The sequence below is a fragment of the Aquarana catesbeiana genome, linkage group LG02, assembly GCF_042186555.1.
Source record: "Aquarana catesbeiana isolate 2022-GZ linkage group LG02, ASM4218655v1, whole genome shotgun sequence".
NCBI lineage: Eukaryota > Metazoa > Chordata > Amphibia > Anura > Ranidae > Aquarana > Aquarana catesbeiana.
The window spans coordinates 612,063,529-612,086,845 of NC_133325.1; positions in this window are offsets into that span (position 1 = coordinate 612,063,529).

The window sequence follows — 23,317 nt, forward strand, 5'->3', positions numbered from 1 at the left end:
CTTTTTTTATACACAGGATGAGTCCATCCAGGAGGAATGTGGGGAAAGTGGCAGGCAGGAGGAGACCAGGCCCATGGACAGCCTGGAGGAGGCCGGATTCACCATCATCCTGGAGGAGGCTGGGCCCAGTGTCAGGCAGGAGGTGGCTGCTCCCAGTGAGGTGGCTGCTCCCAGTGAGGTGGCTGGGCCAAGTGAGGTGGCTGGGCCAAGTGAGGTGGCTGGGCCCAGTAGGAGCCTGACCGAATCCCAAGTGCCTCCCCTCCACCTTCCCAAAAAAAGGGCCAGGAAGGGGATGGTCACACAGGACGCATCCCTGCGCCTCATGCAAGAGGCCACCCGTTTTTTAACGAGCCCCCCCGAAGCGGAAGAATCCTATGGCTGCTACTTAGCCAGCAGGCTTCTTCAGATGAATAGGGAGCAGCGCCTCATTTGTGAGCGCCTATTTGGGGAAACAATCCATAAGGGGCTGCAGGGCACGCTAACACAAAACACCCAACTACATGAGGCAGCCCCCCCTCCTCCTCCTCCTCCTCCTCCTCCTCCTGCCACAACTGAAACACCAGAGCCACAGCCTCAAAAGAAGGCTACAGGGAAGGCTGCAGGGCAGCGTGGAGGAAAGGCTGCAGGGAAGAGAAGAAAATGATGACCTGGGTTCAGTCTGGTCTGACAGAAGACGCAGGCTGTTGTAGGACCACAGTCTGGGGACATCTAGATCATCTGCTGGTGCTGTTGATCTCTGGGATTCTTGGACCAGATTGTGCTCCCTCTTATATGGACTCCGCAAGATCCCAATTTTCTGGTACACCGACTTTTTCCAGCGTTGACTTCCTCTTTATTTTATTTTGACCATGAATAAATGGATCATTTTTTGAGTTTAGCAAAAGACTTTATGTTTTTTCTTTGAAATCATTGATTTTACACACAATGTTAAATTAACAAGGGACAACAATCTCATTGAGTTTGAAAAAAAACACACCAAAAATACATTACTAATGTTAATAATGTTCAAGTGGTAAGTCTTGAAAATCAAAAAATTTACGTAACCAAAAACGGTGCTTTGGGTTAACTTTATCTAAAAACTAAAAAATAATCACTATAAAAAAAAAAAACAGAATAATGGGTTCTTTGTGGTAACTTTACAAACCTAAAAAAAAAAAAGGGGAAAAAGTATTATTAGTATGGAAACATTGTTTTTAAAATGCATACTATATCATTCATGAGATCAAAGAGAAAAAGAATCCAGAAATCAGTTTGGGAGAACTCTGATTATGAACAGCAAAACACCTTCGTTCTTTATAGAGCCTTCGTAAAGAAGAAATAAAATGCGCTGCATTCAACGATCACAGATTTTGCAGCGTGATGAATGTGCTACCTACAATACGAACACTAGTTTTACTAGACCGAGTGCTTCCGTTTAGTTTTTGCTTATGAGCATGCGTCGTTTTTTTGTCCGTCGGACTAGCATACAGACGAGCGGACTTCGGGGTCCGTCGTAGTTACGACGTAAAGATTTGAAGCATGCTTCAAATCTAAAGTCCGTCGGATTTGAGGCTAAAAAAGTCCGTTGAAAGTCCGGAGAAGCCCACACACGATCGGATTACCAGCCAGCTTTAGTCCGTCAGCGTCCGTTGGACTTTTGTAGACGAAAAGTCCGACCGTGTGTACGCGGCATTAGGCACTGGTGCTGGTGCCACAACACTGCAACCCCTCACAGATACTCTAGTTGTAACGCAGAAACGAGCCCTGCTGCAAAGTATTGCATCAAAAATTGTAATTACACACCCCTGTTAAACAGGGGCTAAAAAATTGGGCCTTAGGCACTGGTGGTGGCGCCCAGAACCAAAAATGTTCTTACAAGCTATCAGCGTGATGATTGAGGAGGAAGAGGATAATTACTCAGGGATAGTCACTCAGCATCAGCATAGGCAGTCTTTGAAGGGATCTGAGATTTCAAAAAAAAATTATTCCGTTACATCAGCATCAGGTTCTTGGTAGCTGGTGGTGATCCAAGACTGATTCATTTTTATGAAGGTCAGTCGATCGACCGAGTCGGTGGACAGACGCACCCTGTGATCGGTTACAAAGCCTCCAGGAGCACTGAATGTGCGTTCCGAAAGAACGCTGGATGCAGGACAGCCCAGTAGCTCAATTGCATACTGTGCAAGCTCTGGCCAGTGATCCATCCTCAAGACCCAGTAACCCAGAGGATTTTCTGTGGGAAAGGTGTCCAAGTCAGATCTTGCCCCTAGGTATTCCTGCACCATGTAAAACAGACGCTGGCGATGGTTGCTGGAACCGATCATACCTTGGGGCTGCGGACCAAAAAATTGTCTGAACGCATCGGTCAGACGGCCACCTTCTCCACCGCTCCTTCTTTGACTGACCGAAGCCTCAGCAACACGTTGTCCAGAAACAGGAGTTTGTAACCTCCCAGTCTCTGGGAACGTGTTGCACAGACCTTTCTGCAAGGCCTCCCGAAGATGTTTCATCCTCTGCTCCCTCTGCGATGGCAAGATAAGGTCCGCAACCTTACCCTTGTAACGTGGATCAAGGAGGGTTGCCAGCCAGTATTGGTCCTTCTCCTTGATACCACGAATACGAGGATCCTTACACAGGATTTGCAGGATCAGGGAGGCCATGAAGCATAGGTTTGCTGAGGCATTCGGTCCGGAGTCCTCTGGGTCACTAAGGACGACATGGTCCGCAGCCACCTCCTCCCAGCCACGTACAAGTCCATGTGTTTCTTGGGACTGATCCCTTAAAGACTCCTGCTGATGCTGAGTGCCAGGCTCCACCTCCATACTGACACAATCTTCCTCCTCCTCCTCCTCCTCTTCCTGTGTGATCGGCGGGCACGCAGGAACACTGTCTGGATAAAGGGGGCCTTGAGAGCTAAGGAAGTCCTCCTCTTCCTGCCTCTGTTCTGCCTCAAGTGCCCTGTCCATTATTCCAAGCAGCGTGTGCTCCAACAGGTGGACAAGGGGGACAGTGTCACTGCTCACCATCCTCGTGGCCTCCTCAAATGGTGACAGGACAGTGCATGCATCCCTGATCATGGCCCACTGGCGTGGGGAAAAAAAAAACAAGCTCCCCTGACCCTGTCCTGGTGCCATAGTCGCACAGGTACTCATTGATGGCCCTCTCCTGCTTGTGCAGCCGCTGCAGTATGGCCAACGTTGAGTTCCACCTGGTGGGCATGTCACAGATTAGGCGGTTCTTGGGCAGGTTAAACTCCTTTTGGAGGTCCGTCAGCCGAGCACTGGCATTATATGACCGGCGGAAATGCACACAGACTTTCCTGGCTTGCCTCAGGACATCCTGCAAGCCCGGGTACCTGCCCAAGAACCGCTGCACCACCAAGTTAAGGACGTGAGCCAAACAGGGCACATGGGTCATTTGTCCCTGTCGGAGGGCAGAGAGGAGGTTGGTGCCATTGTCACAAACCACCATTCCTGCCTTAAGTTGGCGTGGCATCAACCACCTCTTAACCTGCCCCTGTAGAGCTGACAGAACCTCTGCCCCAGTGTGGCTCCTGACCCCAAGCACACCAGCTCAAGCACCGCATGGCATCTTTTGGCCTGCGTACTTGCGTAGCCCCTTGAACGGCTACAGAGCACCGCTGGTTCCGAGGACAAAGCACAGGAAGAGGCCATGGAGGAAGAAGAAGAGGAGGGGGTGGAGGAGAGAGGTGTGTCACAATCATTAGCATTTTGGAGGCGTGGTGGCGGAACAACCTCCAACACTACTGCACCTTGTCCTGCATTCTTCCCAGCTGCCAGCGTAATATGCACCTTACCGCTGACCGCCCTGTCCAGCGAGGCATGGACATTGCCTTCCACATGCCGGTAGAGAGCCGGAATCGCCTTCCGTGAGAAAAAGTGGCGTTTGGGTACCTGCCACTGTGGAACCGCACATTCCACAAACTCACGGAAGGGGGCAGAGTCTACCAACTGAAAAGGCAGCAGTTGAAGTGCTAGCAATTTTGCCAAGCTAGCATTCAACCGCTGGGCATGTGGATGGCTGGGAGCAAACTTCTTTCGGCGGTGCAGCAGCTGGGGCAGGGAAATTTGCCTGGTACAATCTGACGTCGGTGTACCAAAAGCAGATTGCCCACAAGTACTTGGCTGTGACACACCTAATTCTACACCTTCATTCCTCTCAGTGCAGGTCTCAGAGAGGATTAAAGGTATAGTGGGGTTGGAGATCCCAGCTGATGAGGAGCAAGGAGAGGTCCTCTTTGTTCTTTGGTGTGGGTCTTTTAGATACGCTTGCCAACGAACTGCATGGCAGGTCAACATATGTCTGGTCAAGCATGTGGTACCCAAGCGGGAGATGTTTTGGCCACGCGAGATACGCTTGAGACATATGTTGCAAATAGCAGCGGTGCGATCTGATGCACTCGTCTCAAAAAAGGCCCACACCAAAGAACTTTTTGAATAACGCACAGAGACTGCAGCGCCCTGCACATGTGGAGCTTTGGGGTGTGATGCAGTCAAGGTGCTGCCCCCTGGAGGGCATCCTGCCTCGTTGGTGATGTGCCGCCTCCTCCTCCTCCTCTCTCCTATCAGGCACCCACATTGAGTCAGTGACCTCATCATCCCCTCCCTCCTCATCACTGGAGCAAACCTGGCAGTATGCTGCAGCAGGGGGAGCATGACTGCCAGATTGCTGTCCTTCTTGGGCACACCCTCTGTCCGTGCTCACGTTACTGCCTTCATTGAGCTCAGTATCATCATCAGAGCCTTCCAAACGCTGGGCATCCTCCTGGCGCATGTACCCAACACTGTGGTCAAACAGTTCGAGGGACTCCTCAGGAGGACATGGTGGGGCTAGGGAAGGAGTCACTGATGACATTGAGCCAAGGGAAGAGGCCTCTGCTTTGCCAGACAAAGTACCCTGGGCATGGGTGAGAGAGGATGAGGAGGATGAGGACGGCTTGGTCATCCACTCGACCAAGTCTTCCGTATGTTGCGGCTCAACACGGCCAGCTGCTGAAAAAAAGGCCAAGCGTGTCCCACGGCCACGTGCTGATGAGGATGCACCGTCTCCACGACCAGCACTAGACACAGAGCCTGCTTGCCCTCTCTTATTGGCTTGTGACTGTCTGCCTCTCCTTCTTGGCCTTCCAAACATACTAATGGCCTGTAGCTGCACTAAGCTGGGATATATATATATATATATATATATATATATATATGTACTGATACTGCAGCTAGCAAAATCAACTGCTTGCCTGTAGTATGAGAACACCACCAACCTTCTACGGGTAGCTTTAGCTGAACATTGTGCAGAGCTCGCAAAAAACTAACTTGTAGCTTTTTTAGCTGCCTGCGGTAGTGATAGGATCAGGAAAAATCCACCAACCTTCTACAGGTAGCTTTAGCTGAACACTGTGCAGAGCTCGCAAAAAAATAACTTGTAGGTTTAGCTGGACACTGTGAGGAGGACGCACCACACTAACTTGTAGTTTTAGCTGAACACTGTAAGCAGAACGCACAGCACTAACTTGTAGGTTTAGCTGAACACTGTGAGGTGGACGCACCGCACTAACTTGTAGTTTTAGCTGAACACTGTGAGGTGGACGCACCACACTAACTTGTAGTTTTAGCTGAACACTGTGAGCAGGACGTACAGCACTAACTTGTAGGTTTAGCTGTACACTATGAGCAGGACGCACCACACTAACTTGTAGGTTTGCTGAACACTGTGAGGTGGACGCACCACACTAACTTGTAGGTTTAGCTGAACATTGTGAGCACGACGCACTGCACTAACTGTAAATAGTCTAGCTTCCTGACTGTGGTAGTAATAGGATCAAAAGAACACCAGCAATTTTCTTGAGGTAGCTGTAAATACTGTAACAAGACAAGCCTGCCTGTCAGTAAGAAGATAACAGGAACGGAACTAGCTGAACACTGTGAGCAGGACGCACTGCACTAACTTGTAGCTTTAGATGAACACTGTGCAGAGGTCTCACTACACTAACTTGTAAGTTTAGCTGAATACTGTGAGCAGGACGCACAGCACTAACTTGTAGTTTTAGCTGAACACTGTGAGCAGGACGCACCGCACTAACTTCTAGGTTTAGCTGAACACTGTGAGGTGGACGTACCCCACTAACTTGTAGTTTTAGCTGAACACTGTGAGCAGGATGCACTGCACTAACTGTAAATAGTCTAGCTGCCTGACTGTGGTACTAATAGGATCAAAAGAACACCAGCAATTTTCTTCAGGTAGCTGTAAATACTGTAACAAGACAAGCCTGCCTGTCAATAAGAAGATAACAGGAACGGATCTAGCTGAACACTGTGAGCAGGACGCACCGCACTAACTTGTAGGTTTAGCTGAACACTGTGAGGTGTTCGCACCACACTAACTTGTAGTTTTAGCTGAACACTGTGAGCAGGACGCACTGCACTAACTGTAAATAGTCTAGCTGCCTGACTGTGGTACTAATAGGATCAAAAGAACACCAGCAATTTTCTTCAGGTAGCTGTAAATACTGTAACAAGACAAGCCTGCCTGTCAGTAAGAAGATAACAGGAACGGATCTAGCTAAACTGAATACAGTGTATATATATATATATGCAACACCTGGGATGCATATATATACACAATACACAGTAAGTGCAGCTAACTGACTGACTGTTCTGCCTAATCTATCTAACTCAAATCAAATGACACTGTCTGTCTCTCTCTCTCTCTATCTATGAACACCGGAACACACACTACACAGGGCCGCCGTGCAGGTGGCCTTATATAGTGTGGGGCGTGTGCTACATCCCCTGAGCCATAATTGGCCAAAGCCTCCTTGGCTTTGGCCAATTACGGCTCTCTGTTCAGACGGCGCTGTGATTGGCCAAGCATGCGGGTCATAGTGCATGCTTGGCCAATCATCAGCCAGCAATGCACTGTGATGCCGCACTGAATTATGGGCTGTGACGCGCCACACGAATTTGGTGCGAATGGCCCATATTGTTTGCAATTCGGCGAATGGGCGAACAGACGATGTTCTAGTCGAACATGGGTTCGACTCGAACACGAAGCTCATCCCTACTGCTCACTAAGCATGGGGTACTTTGTCACAGTAAGTGGGCTTAAGTACCATATAGCAATATGGTTTGACCAAATCCCCATATTTTTTGATAATGTTTTTTGAAAATGTCTAAGTGATTTAAATAGCCTTGCAGGAGGTAAATGTCTTTTTGCATGTGTGCGCTGTAATATTTTGTTCTGTTGTATGGTCTTATGACTGCACCATCTTTAATGCATCTTTTAGGGTGTGCCCCCAAATATCTTATTTGTAGATTGGGAGCCGGTCCCACCAGCTCCTAAACATTACTAGAGGCTGGGATCTATCTATGACAGCTCTGTCTCTGTGCTGGGAACATGCAGTGAGCTATCTCTCAGCATGAAAATGTCTGCCATCCAGGAAATTAAGCTTCCCTTTTTGCCTCACCACTTATGATTTACATGGGTGGAAAGAGGTTAAGCAGACATATTTAAACCCTGTGCTGGATGCATGGCACAGCCTCTTCAATACAAATTTCTACTATGGAAGTTAAGGTATAACTAAAGGATTTGTATTTATATTTTTTTGTTTTGGATAGAGCGGAGGGGGATGCAAACATTTGTCAGGTTTTTACTGCTTTCTGTGCCACGGTTAGAAAGATTCACCATATCTATTTGTCCCGTTTACCATTATCATCGAAAATTAAAGTGAATGAAAACCTCAAATTTGGGGTTGTCACTGGAAGAGTTTTTGAGGGGAAATCTTTCAATAAAGACAGTAGTTCTGGTGACCCTGGTGACAACCAGAGATTCCCTTACTGTGGAGGGATTTCCTCTCACTTCTTGTTTTGGCTATAGGAAAAGAAGTGAAGGGAAATCTGCCCAATGACACACACAAAAAAATAGTTTTGCCTATTGTTCTATTTTAAAGTCATAGGTCTATAGTTACTGAGTGGAGACCCTGATCACTTTTGAAATATAGGTCCAAAATGTGTCTTGTTCCAATCCATTGGTACCAAGCCAGTCATTAAAGATTCTCTAAACATTATAAAGATTTGCTTTAAAAATAACATGACCCAGGGGGCACATGCGTGGCGCAAAGCAAGAAGGAAGCTCCATGACCCAGGGGGCTATTCAGGCAATCCTCATTGTCAATTAAACCCTGCACCTCCAGCAGAACAGATAGCGCATGCTGGGATCCAGAAACCACCGTAATAAGCCAGCACAAAGGTCCATAATTTCTTACCTGCTGCTGGTGAGGGAACAGATCAAGATGGCTCAAGATGGCCCAAGGCCGGAAGAGACACAGCCATGCTCTCAGGCTGCAGAGACTTCTCCAGCACACTCAATGGGAGACAGTGAGTACGCTCTCCAGCTCACAAAAGCTGATTTAGATGACAGTCTCACTCGAACGTATGATAATCTGGCACAGAATTTTCAGTCAGAGCTGCATAAATCAACCACTCTGTCCAATACACTCTGTCCCTGAAGATTGCAGCATTAGGCACTAGGACCGACTTGTTAGAAACCAAACATGATGAGCTCAGCCTAGCCTACTCAGATCTTAGAAAAGATCATGAATCTCTCTACAAGTCTGTGGTACAACTTCAAGCCCACCTGGAAGACCTAGGTAATAGGAACAGATGTAGCAACCTCAGGGTGCATGGGGTCCCAGAAACCATACTAAATCTACTCCCAGCAGTGCAATCCCTGCTCCCTCATTCTCTCCTGTCTGCCTTCACCTGTGACATAGAGCCCTGCACCCTAAGCCTCCTCCTGAAAAGCCCCCGAGGGATATCGTTCTCTGCCTCAAAGATTTCCTGGTCAAGGAAGAGATCCTCAGGGCCTCTCGCAGTACTCCGAACATCCGATTGGAGGGCACCTCTATCCAAATATACCCGGACATATCACCTACCACCTTAGATAAATGCAGGAAGATGAAGGAAGTTACCTCTGTTCTTCAATCTGCTAGGATCCGGTATCGCTGGGGGTTTCCATTTGAGCTGCAGGTTCCTCATAGCGGCAAGACATATACGGTTGCCACGGTTCCAGAAGATAAAGAGCTTTTAGTGAAGTTGGGGCTCCTCGATGCAGCCATATTCCCTAGGATGCCTTCTACTCCTTGTCCATATTCCATCTGGGTGGCCCCTTCTCCAAGACGATTGTCGAGGTCAACGTTAAAGATTGCTTCTCTCCCCTCTCATTGTTTTATTTTCTTTCTTCTCAGGGTCAGAAAGTCCGAATACGGCCGGCATGCTCATTGTTTTTTTTTTGTTTTCATAGTTTTACTTTATTAGAGTAGTGGACCTTTTGGTCTGAGTTAAAAATGTTCTTTTGGTCAGGGTGAGTGCTTTTCCCCTCATTCCATTTGACTACCTACCACCTTTTTTTGGCATGTATTTCTGGTTCATAGATTTTCCATTTTTTCCTTTTTTTTTTTCTCTATTTAGTCATGTTAGCTTTGCATCACAATTGTATTGTATATTTAGTTGCTATACCTGCTAAGTTCACTGGATCGCGCTGGTCTGCCACCCAACATTCAGGCTGCGAATTTAAGCTCCGGTTTCCCTGCGAAGATAAAAATCAGTTGTTCAGCGTTTCCTTAGCGCTTTAGCTGCGGATCAACTGCAAATTCCAAAGTAACATGTCAGGTGTATAATCAGAGCTGAGAATTCTGTTGGCTGTGTTTGTGACTTAATAAAAGAGAGTGACCTTCCTGGACACTTCCTGGTTGACCAGCAGTCTGTATTGTGTGGATTTGGACTGTTTGCTAAATGTTTGCTGCTCTGTGCATGATCATGTCAACAGTTGTTGCTACAACAACAGCTATCTTGCTAAGGGTAGAGAAGAGGAGAAGGAGGAAAAGAAGATACTGGGTTCATCCCATAATCGCAAATAGGGAGGAGAGAGGTCAGTTCATGATGCTGTATGAAGACCTCTGTGGGCATGAAAAGAAATTTTTTAACTACACGGTCATGAACAACCCAATAAATAGGTAAGTAATTTATCGGCCTAGCAATCCATATTTTTCCTCAAAATCTAAAAAAATAAAACTGTATGGGGTCCCCCCCAAATCTATACCAGGCCCTTGGGTCTGGTATGGATTTTAAGGGGAACCCCACGCCCAAAAAAACACAAAATATCCTGCCCCCCCAAATCCATACCAGACCCATATCTGAGCATGCAGCCTGGCAGGCCAGGAAAAGGGGGGGACGTGCGAGCCCCCCCTCCTGAACCGTACAGGACCACTTGCCCTCAACATGGGGAGGGTGCTTTGGGGACAAGGGCCACATCCCCACAACTCTGGCTATTGGTTGTAGGGGTCTGCGGGCGGGGAGAATCTGGAGGCCCCCTTTAACAATAGGGCCCCCAGATCCCGGTCTCCCCCATGTGAATGAGTATGGGGTACATTGTACCCCTAACCATTCACCAAAAAAGTGGACTAGAGTGACAAAAACAAGAGACAGTTTTTGACCAATCCTTTATTACAAATGTCTTCTTCCTCCACCATACTTCTTCCCTTCCTGCTGCCGCTGCCTCTCTTCTTCCTCCCTTGATGTCTCACGCCATTATGTCTGCTTTGTTGTGCGTCATTTGTGATGTAACTAGGGGATGTGGTCATCTTTTGCCATCATCGGGTGACCCCGCCCCTTGTTACGTCATGACCCATAAGGCCCGGGCGGAGACGTCATAAGGAGGTGGGCTCTACACGTGACATTGAAAGATGAACACGCTCCTTGTGTTTGAACAAATGTCACACGATAGAACGCGCATAACGGCGTCAGACAGCAACGGAGGAGTACGAAATTTGGGAAGTCCAATGGGTAGGCAGTGACAGCGTGCCAAGAAGACAGATGGAGGCAGAAGACAGATGGGGCAAGAAGGATTTGTCAAAAATCGACTCTTGTTTTTTGTCACATTACACAACTTTGCTAGGGTGAATGTGTAGGGGTACAATGTACCCCTTACTCATTCACATAGGCGGGGTGGGATCTGGGGACCACCTTGTTAAAGGGGGCTTCCAGATTACGATAAGCCCCCCACCCACAGATCTCCACAACCACCGGCCAAGGTCGTGGGGACGAGGCCCTTGTCCCTATCAACAATTTTATTTATAGGTTAACAAGGGCACGCCGAGTAGTGGAATGTGCATTTGGAATTCTCAGCAATAAGTGGCGATTCATGCATACTTACATAAACCTGAGTATTGAACATGCTGTCTGTGCTGTTAAAGCAGCCTGTGCACTGCACAACTATGTGCGTGAACGTGACGGCTATGTTTTTTAATATTCCCTGAGCCATAACATGGAGGTGGCACAGTGGCATATTACTAGGGGCACCAGTAGTGGTACACATATTAGTGACCAATTCCAAGCATTCTTTATGTCACCAGCTCAGGAGGTACCTTGGCAGATTGACTCAAAATAATCTGAACTAGTCCGTATTTTTTGGTAAATTAATATCGTGGGCTTCCCAAAGTGGGAAGTAGGCTGTTCCAAATAATGGCATTGTTTTTAATTCTGGTTTCTAAAATTAAAAAAAAGGTTGTTCCCATTTGTGGTGTCTATTATTTTGCTCACCTAAGCTAATCTTAGCTTCCGAATTGTGCATAATGTGGTTTCCCATAAAAAACATTCTAATTTAACCTGTGCAATTTTTTTGAGTCCCTAACCAAGTTTTTGTTTATTTATTTTTTTTTGTTTCTTTGTAGATTCGGATGTATCTGATTCTCCAAATGAACTAGTAATGCTTATAAACTAATTTTGTTTAAATTCTTCCCAAAACTATTTGGGAATTATTTAACTTTCCAAATGGCATTTTTGTGTACAATTCTCTTTTGTCAGGACCCAAAAATTATCTGACTCCTTAAATTCAGGTGCAAATTTAGTTGGTTGTTAAGCAGCGGCCCTGGAATCTGGCTGACGTGTCCTTAACAACTGATGACTCATCAGCTGTCAGCTGGCTTCCCCACTGACAGCTGAAATTAAAGTAAAACAATGCCAGCAATATCCAAATGTGTGGAAAAACGGTGTGGGGTCCCCCCAAAAAATAACAGGCCCTTAGGTCTGGTATGGTTTTTAAGGGGAACCCCACACCAAAAAAATATACAAAAAATTAGCCCCCCTCCTCCTGAACCATACCAGGTAGCTTGTCCCCAACATGGGGAGGGTGCTTTGGGGTCCCTCCTAAAGCACCTTGTCCCCATGTTGGTGGGGACAAGGGCCTCATCCCCACAACCCTGGGCGGTGGTTGTGGGGGTCTGCGGGAAGGGGGCTTATCAGAATCTAGGAGCCCCCTTTAACATAGTGGTCCCCAGATCCCAGTGTCCCCCTATGTGAATGAGTAAGGGATACATTTTACCCCTACACATTCACCCTAGCAAAGTTGTGCAGTGTGCCAAAAAAAAGAGCTGATTTTTGACAAATCCTTTATTGCCCTGTCTGTCTTCTGCCTCCATCTGTCTTCTGCCTCCATCTGTCTTCTTGCCCAGTCTGTCTTCTTGTCCTATCTGTCTTCTTGCACCACTATGCGCATTCTGTGACATTTGTTCAAACACAAGGGGCGTGGTCATCTTTCGATGTCACGCATAGAGCCCACCTCCTTATGATGTCTCCGGGCTTCATGGGTCATAACGTAAAAAATGGGCGGTGTCACCTGATGATGACAAAAGATGGCCACACCCCCAGTTACATCGCAAATGATGCACAACAGAGTGGACATAATGGCGTGAGACAACGAGGGAGGAAGAAGAGAGGCGGCAACAAGGGGGGGAAGAAGACTGGTGGATGAAGAAGAGAGGTGGTGGCAGCAGGAGGGGAAGAAGCCTGGCGAAGGAGGAAGACATTAATAAAGGACGGGTCAAAAACCGTCTCTTGTTTTTTTTCACTCTAGCCTACTTTTTTGGTGAATGAGTAGGGGTACAATTAACCCCATACTCATTCAAATGGGGGGCGGGATCTGGGGGCCACATTGTTAAAGGGGGCTTCCAGATTCCTATAAGTCCCCCGCCCGCAGACCCCCACAACCAATGGCCATGGTCATGGGGATGAGACACTTGTCCCCATCAATATGGGGACAAGGTTCTTTGGGGGAACCCAAAGCACACTTCCCATGTTGAGGGCATGTGGCCTGATATGGTTCAGGGGGTGGTGCTTGCTCATCCCCCCTTTTCCTGGCCTACCAGGCTGCATGCTTGGATAAGGGTCTGGTATGGATTTGGGGGGGTTGGGGTTCCCCTTAAAATCCATACCAGACCTATAGGCCTGGTATAGATTTGGGGGGGATTGCACGCCATTATTTTTTGTTTTTTGGGGCATGGGGTTCCCTTTAAAATCCATACCAGACCTAAGGGCCAGGTATGGATTTGGGGGGAACCACATACCTTTTTTTTGGGGGGCGTGGGGTTCCCCTTAAAATCCACATCAGACCTAAGGGCCTCGTATGGATTTGGGGGGAGGTGCAGGCTGTTTTTGGGGGGGATATTTTGATTGATAAAAGTTAACAACAGAAATAAACAATAAGACAGCATCCACACGTAATGAAAGTGAAAATCAAACTTGCATTTGTCATCCTGAACTTGGGATGGGCAGATGCTCCACTCTGGCAATATGATTCGGGCAATTTAAAGCCATGCTAATTTTTTAGGGACGTTGTCCTTATAATTAGGATGCTGGGTGCCGAAGATCATAGGCCTGTCCCTGACAAGTCTGATCAGCTCCTCACAATCCACAGATTCCTTGCACTTCACAAACACTTTTCTCCCTCTTTTTCCATGCCTGCTCAGGTCAGCAGTAGCAAATAGACAGGGGAGGAACTGTGATCACCTGGGAAAGGGGGGAAGTGTTGGGGGAGGGGAGAGAATTTATGTTCACACTTGAACACATCTGCGAATCAGATGCGTTCTCATAGAAGATAATGTGCCTGCAATTTTGCGGATGCAACGCACATATGTGAACCTGACTCATTCAAATTAACAGATTTTAAAATGTCCTGCAAATTTAATGCGGTGTAAGCCACATCCACTTTGCATAGGTGTGAACCCAGCCTCAAACACCAAACACCAATATGATTGTTTTATTGAATATTGTAAGTTGTCCTTTAAACACAGTCCTCGACCTGGATCCTTCTTTATCCCCTTGCTACCCTCCTTTAACTTAAAATGGGTCTCAAATGGTGCTCAAAAGCATGACTGCTGAGGCGCAATGGGCTTAGGTCCCAATTAACGTAACACCACGGGATAAAATCCCTCACCACCCTTGCCCTTCACTCCATTAAATAAGACACTTACAACCATTAGGTTGGAAAGGGCAAGGCCACAGCTTTATTAAATTCCAACACATAACATGTGAACATATTTAACCAGTACCAGTCACAGTCGTACTGTGAGCACTTAACCAAAAGAGGGAAGTGGTGAACATATTTAACCAGTGCCAGTCACAGTCGTACTGTGAGCACTTAACCAAAAGAGGGAAGTGGGGCCTGTCCTTACCATAAATGCTGGACAGACAGCCTATTTCCAATTTTCCATCAAGGGCATAGCCCATTACAGCAACTTTAACTGCTGGCAAGTTCAAGAAAACCGCAGCAAGCTGTGACATACCAAACATAGGAAAAAAGGGGCGGGAGGGTGGGCAGCTCTTCCAACGACTCTTCCGAAAGACCCAGAATTCCCTGGGGCACATGATTTCCTGAGCTCAGGCCCATCCTATCCCACATGTCCCAACCAATTGTTCCCTTGTCACACACCTAGCCATGCCCCCATCAGTCAAGGCTCTCTTTCCCTAGGGGGCTCAAGAGGCCTTCATGACTGCTGAGGCGCAATGGGCTTAGGTCCCAATTAACGTAACACCAAGGGATAAAATCCCTCACCACCCTTGCCCTTCACTCCATTAAATAAGACACTTACAACCATTAGGTTGGAAAGGGCAAGGCCACAGCTTTATTAAATTCCAACACATAACATGTGAACATATTTAACCAGTACCAGTCACAGTCGTACTGTGAGCACTTAACCAAAAGAGGGAAGTGGTGAACATATTTAACTAGTGCCAGTCACAGTCGTACTGTGAGCACTTAACCAAAAGAGGGAAGTGGGGCCTGTCCTTACCATAAGTGCTGGACAGACAGCCTATTTCCAATTTTCCATCAAGGGCATAGCCCATTACAGCAACTTTAACTGCTGGCAAGGTCAAGAAAACCGCCAAACGCCCGTCAGTTAATAACTGACGAGTGCCCCACCGCAGCCAGCACCTGTTCCACACCTCGCTGCAGGCCAAGGTTGAATATATCCAACCCAATGTCATTGAGGTGATCGCCATCCGGTCTCAACAGATCATCATTATTACCCTCCAGATCCTTGTGACTGATGACGAACCCCCCTCTATTTGCCGAACAAACTTGACGACCTGAGCGCACACTGTCTGACGGATGCGTTCTAGCCGGGGGGGGCAGGTAATTCCCTTGCCCACAGCAGGCAAGGCATAATTTTCGACCAGATGGGCACCAAATTGGTGTAAACTGCATAGCATTGAGCAATGTCCCGCTTGATGGCAGAGAGCAAGTCACAGAACGTGTATAACCCACATAATTCCCCCCAGCGTGAAGAATCAAGATGATGGGGACAGACACGTGGGACCAAATGCGTAAACACTCTGGAAGGACCCGAGGCCAGCGTAAACCGTGAAGCCCAAGCCAGCGGATTTGGCCGAGATCATAGGTAAAACCCCAATTCTTCCCGTCGCTCCGAACCTCCGCCCGACGCGCGGCCCAGTAAATGAAGGAATCTCCCACGATCCAGAAGAGAAGGGTCTCAAATGGGGAAACAAACGGATGGCAACAGGGAAATGATACCGGAGAGAATAGGGAGGGAAACCGGATGCCAGGAATCGGGGGAATATTCCTGGCATCCGGACCTCCAACCCCGCAGGACCCGACAGATCGGAAACGCTTTTGTGATGTCCTCCCACCCAAGGAGCTGAAACCAAGAAGGACAAAGAAGGCATGGCCGACGAAACCGTGGCAACCTGAAGAACCTCTTGTAGTAAATAAACAAGGTAAGAAATGGAAACCCGAACAACCTTTTGTAGTAAATAAATAAGGTAAGAAAATAAAGCCACGCGTATTACCTGTGAAGACGAGATGGAAAATTAACCGCCGGACGCCTGAACCCATTTGTCCCACACGCGGCAGTACGACGCCCACGTCCAAAGGGAAAGGTGACACCCAGAGGACTGGCAAACCTCAAAAATGAGGTTCCACAAGTAGGCCGGACAGGGGAGGCCCTCCGGGGAAGCCAACGGGGAGAGGGCGCGGAAATGATGGAGCTTTGAACGAGAGGGAGCATCGGCAATATCATTAGCAGTTCCAGGGACATGCCTAGCTCTAAAGCAAACGTTAAACTGCAGGCACTTTAAAACCAAAAAACGCAGCAACGACATGACCAGAGGGGATCTGGCAGACTGTTGATTGACCACCTGCACCACGCTCATGTTATCAGACCAGAAAAAAAAAAAAAAAACACACCTATCGATTGCGCAACCGCTCGCCCCACAGCTCAATGGCGACAATAATCTGAAAGCGCTCCAGCCGTGTGAGGTTGCGCAAAAGATCCATGCGGGCCCATGAGGCCGGCCAACATTCAGCAGACCACTCCCCTTGGAAAAAAGCACCGAAACCACAGAAGCCTGCTGCGTCAGTGTATAGCTCTATCTGTGAGTTCAGTACCACCTCCAGCAACCAACATGACTGGCCGTTGTAGGACTGGAGGAAGGACAGCCACATCCCCTAAGTCATGGGCTTGATGATAAGGATATAATGGGGGGGAGGCAGCCCCCTTTGTGGCCCATGCCAGATGTCTACAGAAAGCCCATCCCATGCGCGTGACGCGGCGGGTAAAGACCAATTGATCCAGCAAAGACTGAAGTTGTTTCCACTGCAGATTTTTTTTGCCAAGCGAACCAGGGAGAGTAGCCTGGCCAACTGGAAAACCATCTCCATGATGTCGATTTCAATACCAAGAAGGCCAGAACCGTCACAGGGCCCTCGGTCTTGTCAGCTGACAGCGGGATGGCACTCATAGCTGTCAGATGGGCCCGCGAAGAGGAAGTTATCCAAATAGTGTTACACAGACTGCAAACCAGTTGCCTGGACAACTACCCGTTCAAGAAAACTACTGGAGAGTTCAAAGAAATAATAAGAAAAGGTACAGCCCATGGGAAGGCACAAGTCAAAAAATAGCTTCCTTGAAAGTAGCAGCCCAACAGATGGAAGCATTTCGGGCGGACCGGGAGGAGGCGGAAGGCAGACGCAATGACCGCCTTGGCCAGCGAGGCCGAAGGACAAACCGTCCTGATCAAGTGGAGCGCCTTGTCATGAGGCGTAGTGGACCCTTGATCCCTCCTTGTCGATATCGTCATAGACCAAGGAGCCAGAAGGATAGGACAAGTGGTGGATGAGGCAAAAATTTTTTTTTTTTTTAATTATCCCTCTTGGGGACCACACCAAGGAGGGGGGAACCCTCAGGTTGTGGGAAGGGGGGGAACAAACAGACCCACCATGCGCCCCAAGTCCAATTACTTCTGGAGTTTTCCAGCCACCACGGACTCGAATAGAACGGGCGATTTTTTTTTTTTTTTAATTAGGTGCCAGTCTAAACCATCTCTTAAGGTCAAGGCTTCTCTATGAAAAGGGGGGGTACCGGTCTAACTGGGGAAGCATCTCTGAGACGATCACTGGGGTCTTCCGGTTCAGAAATGTCAAGCTTGGCCCCCGGCTGGGAAAGGGCATAAGCAATAACCATAGGCTACCATCCTGGCAATCAAAGCAGAACTCCTTCCTTGGAGCCTCTTTTTGGTGAAACTGCGTGTCATAGTGGAACACTGGTCCCCGTACGCCTTGTAGGCACCCCAAATGAAATCAAGATAACAAAAATGATGTACTAACTCTGGAAAATGCTCGCAAGGCACTCTGGTGTAAACACAGAACCCCCCGGCAGCCAGTTCCTGAATGTCCGAGGAAGCTGCTTGGATTTTTCGCACCGCCACGTCAACCCGACGGGATTTTCCGATCGTTTTACGGTCGGGGAGGGACTAAGGGAATTTGTCGATCATTTTACGTTTGGGGGGACTAGGTGAGGAAAACCATAAATTCGCGTCACCAGATTTTATCCTTGACGTTTTCTGACAGGTGCATGCCGGTAGGCTAAACCGCCCACAAAGCGCCACCCGCGGAAGAGGCCGGACTACATGCCGAACCCGACACACCCATGCGAGGCAGGACCGATTTTACGACCGTGACAATGCGTTCATCCGATGGACCCAATACGGCAGCGTCACCGGACCTACCCCAAATCACAATCATACTCACTGAGTCGTGGGCGTGCATCTGAAGAAGAGCGACCAACAGCAGGTCCAGGAGGAACACCCGTTACAGGATCGTCCGTGGGAGGAGCCGTCAGGAGGCCGTGACGGCCATCACCTTGAAGGATGTTGACGGCTGGCAAGGTCGAAGGATGCTGGCGGAAGGATAGGTCCAGGGGGGGTGGTCCGGCCCCCGACCCTGAGGAGCCCGAGGAGCCGAGGACGGCAGCCGAGCAGCCGGAGACCCAGGATGGAGGGCTTGCAGTGGGCGCAGCCCCATCCCCGGCGTGCGCATTTCCCACCCTGCCGGGCGCAGGGAGATGGTGCCATGCAGCAGGCAGGTGCAAGGTCGCATCGGCAGGCCCCCAATGGGAATCTCCCACCCAGCCGGGCGCAGGGAGATGGTGGGGCAAGGCTCTGGCAGTGGGCGTCTGAAAGGATGCTCCAGCCAAGCCGGGCGCAGGGAACTGCTGATGGTTAGAAATCAGTGATGATGGGGATGGGAGCCGGCGACCGTTGGCCATCCCCCGCCCAGCCGGGCTCAGAGAGATGTGAGACGGCAGGGGTCTGAGAGGTCTGAAAGCGCTGCCATCCCCCACCCAGCCGGGTGCAGGGGGATGCATGAAGGCAGGGGTCAGCGGTGGGGGGTGAGCGGCATGCGCCGACCCGCCATCCCCCACCCAGCTGGGTGCAGGGGGATGCATGAAGGCAGGGGTCAGCGTGGGGGGGTGAGCGGCATGCGCTAAACCCGCCATCCCGCACCCATCTGGATGCAGGGGGGGATTCATGAAGGCAGGGGTCAGCGGTGGGGGGTGAGCGGCATGTGCAGCTCCACCACCCCCCACCCAGCCGGGTGCAGGGGGATGCGGGATGGAAGAGGTTATCGGCAGGGGTGAGTGGCTTGCGCTGATCCACCATCCCCCACCCAGCTGGGTGCAGGGGGATTCATGAAGGCAGAGGTCAGCGGCATGTGCAGCACCACCACCCCCCACCCAGCCGGGTGCAGGGGGATGCGGGATGGAAGAGGTTAGCGCAGAGGTGAGCGGCATGCGCCGACCCGCCATCCCCCACCCAGCTGGGTGCAGGGGGATGCATGAAGGCAGGGGTCAGCGTGGGGGGGTGAGCGGCATGCGCTAAACCCCCCATCCCCCACCCATCTGGGTGCAGGGGGGGATTCATGAAGGCAGGGGTCAGCGGTGGGGGGTGAGCGGCATGTGCAGCTCCACCACCCCCCACCCAGACGGGTGCAGGGGGATGGGGGATGGAAGAGGTTATCGGCAGGGGTGAGTGGCATGCGCTGATCCACCATCCCCCACCCAGCTGGGTGCAGGGGGATTCATGAAGGCAGAGGTCAGCGGGGTGTGAGCAGCCTGTGCAGCACCACCATCCCCCAGGCAGCCGGGTGCAGGGGGACGTGGATACACAGGGGAACTGCCAGAGGCTGTAATCCCTGGTGCTGAAATTGATCTCCTGCCCAGCTTGGCGCAGGGAGATTAGCCGGCTGTGGCGCTCCGGCCGAATCATGGTGCAGGGAGGAGGACGGGCGGCCAGTGCCAGAGCTCCGGGCTGGCATGCCCGGCACCTGACACCCCAGGACACTCCACGTGCCCCCCCCGCGTCGATCACCGGCGGAGCAGGGGGGGGCAGGGACGGCAACAGGCTGTTGTCTCCGGAGGTGAGAGGCGGGGAGCACAGCGGCACCCACCCGAACTGACGAGCGGGAGCCACAGGGGGGAGGGAGAACAGGCTGCAGAGCCCAGCACAACGCCTTGTGCTCTGGGGATCCTGGAGCGGGCCAGTGAGAGGAATCCCGGCCGACAGACAGATAGGGAGGGGGGGGGCCCACCGGGGGGTGCTCCAGCAGCAGGGAGAAGCAAGGGGGGAGGGCAGGGGCCCATGGCAACCGGATTTCCAGGGGGAGGTGGGGGGGAGACATGAGGAAGGTCTCAAGGGACTGGGGCTGAGGAAGAAGAGGGGGGAACATGTATATCTCATGGCCAAGCAGCCTGGGGCACCAGGGGGGGTGGAAAGGACATTTCAGGAGTAAGAATACCAGTTACCATGTCCTTGGACAGCCAGCTCGTGGACCCTGGCCAGCAGAAATTCAGGGTCCATAGCAGAGGTGTAGGGTCCACAGCAGCTCTTCCAACGACTCTTCCGAAAGACCCAGAATTCCCTGGGGCACATGATTTCCTGAGCTCAGGCCCATCCTATCCCACATGTCCCAACCAATTGTTCCCTTGTCACACACCTAGCCATGCCCCCATCAGTCAAGGCTCTCTTTCCCTAGGGGGCTCAAGAGGCCTTCATTTGGATCCCCAAAAACTTTGGGAGCAGACATACTCCTGCTTCATAAAACACATTTCTCCACCCATTACCACCCGTCCTTTTTGGAGAAATCCTTCAAACAATGTTACTTTACCACTTATGAATCCAGGTAGAGAGGGGTGGCTATATTGATCAAAAACTCAGTTATGTTTGATGCACAACAAACCTATAGGGACCCAGACAGTGGATTTGTGATTGTTAGAGGATCTCTTCAAGGGAGCATGCCTCTGTGTATGCCCCGAATGGGTCTCAGGCCTCCTTCTTTAAAACTTTTTTTCAAGTACCAGACAAATACCACTCACCCAACCTCATGATAGGGGGCATTTTCAATACAGTGGCCCATTTAAAGATGGATAGAAGTCGTACAGGCACCTCAAATAATGCTTTTCCATATTCTCTCAGGTCATATCAACTAATAGAACCCTGGGAGGACCCATAATGTGGGTACTAGAGGTTACACATTTTACTCCCACCCTGACTAGTTATTCTAGACTGAATTACATTTTTTGCTCCCCTATTCTTGTGGAGAATTCCAATTCTGCAAACATACATTTGTGCCCTTGGTCCAACCACCATATAGTGTTCTGTAATCTCTCTTGCATAGGACTTCCCAGTCCCATGGGAACATGGCAACTTAATGACACCTTACTCACAGACCCTACAATAGTTAGCCAATTATCTGATCATCTCACTGAATATTTTTGCCAAAATGACATACAGGAGATTCCCCCTGCAACTTTGTGGGCAACCCATAAGGCTGTTATGAGAGGTCATCTTATAGAAATTGCCACGACTAGAAAACGCCAAAAAAATAAAAGATATTCACTCGCTCTTGATCTTGAATAGGGATGAGCTTCGTGTTCGAGTCAAACCCATGTTCGACTCGAACATCGTGTGTTCGGTCGTTCGCAGAACTATGAACGATATGGGCCATCGCACCAAATTCGAGTGGCGCGTCACGGCCCATAATTCACTGCAGCATCGCAGTGCATTGCTGGCTGATGATTGGCCAAGCATGCACTATGACCCGCATGCTTGGCCAATCACAGCGCTGTGTGTACAGGGAGCCGTAATTGGCCAAAGCCAACGAGGCTTTGGCGAATTATGGCTCAGGGGGTTTAGTACACGCCCCACACTATATAAGGCCGCCTGCATGTCGGCTCTGTGTAGTGTGTTCGGGCTTGAGAGAGAGATAGACAGAGAGAGAGACAGTGTCATTTGATTTAAGTTAGAGTAAGCAGGTCAAGTCCGTTAGCTGCACTTACAGTGTATTGTGTATATATATGCATCCCAGGTGTTGTGTATATATATATATATATATATATATATATATATATATATACACTGTATTTAGTTTAGCTAGATCCTGTTCTTCTCTTCCTAATATACTGACAGGCAGGCAGGTGTTTTTACAGTATTTCCAGTTACTGTAATGTGTACCCTGTACAGTTGCACCTACAGTATAGCTACCTGCAGCCAGGTGCTTGTGTAGGCTCTTGAAGTATTTCCAGTTACTGTACTGTGTACCCCATACAGTTGCACCTACAGTATAGCTACCTGCAGCCAGATGCTTATGTAGGCTCTTTGAAGTATTTCCAGTTACTGCACTGTGTACCCCGCACAGTTGCACCTACAGTATAGCTACCTGCAGCCAGATGCTTGTGTAGGCTCTTTGAAGTATTTCCAGTTACTGCACTGTGTAACCTGCACAGTTGCACCTACAGTATAGCTACCTGCAGCCAGGTCCTTGTGTAGGCTCTTTGAAGTATTTCCAGTTACTGTACTGTGTACCCCGCACAGTTGCACTTACAGTATAGCTACCTGCAGCCAGGTGCTTGTGTAGGCTCTTGAAGTATTTCCAGTTACTGTACTGTGTACCCCGCACAGTTGCACCTACAGTACAGCTACCTGCAGCCAGGTGCTTGTGTAGGCTCTTTGAAGTATTTCCAGTTACTGCACTGTGTACTCCGCGCAGTTGCACCTACAGTATAGCTACCTGCAGCCAGGTGCTTGTGTAGGCTCTTTGAAATATTTCCAGTTACTGTACTGTGTACCCCACACAGTTGCACCTACAGTATAGCTACCTGCAGCCAGGTGCTTGTGTAGGCTCTTTGAAGTATTTCCAGTTACTGTACTGTGTACCCTGCACAGTTGCACCTACAGTATAGCTACCTGCAGCCAGGTGCTTGTGTAGGCTCTTGAAGTATTTCCAGTTACTGTACTGTGTACCCTGCACAGTTGCACCTACAGTATAGCTACCTGAAGACAAGTGCAGGTGTTATCATACTACTAATACTACAGGCAGGCAGTTGATTCTGCTAGCTGCAGTATAATTGGTATATATATACATCCCAGTTTTGTGCAGCTCACTGCAGGCCAATAGTATGTCTGGAAGGCCAACAAGGAGAGGAAGACAGTCACAAGCCAATAAAACAGGGCATGCAGGCTCTGTGTCTAGAGGCAACAAGGCTGGTCGTGGACACAGTGCATCCTCATCAGCACGTGCCCGTGGGACACGCTTGGCCTTTTTGTTTGGCAGCTGGCCGTGTTGAGCCGCAACATGCGGAAGACTTGGTTGAGTGGATGACCAAGCCATCCTTATCATCCTCATCCTCTCTCAC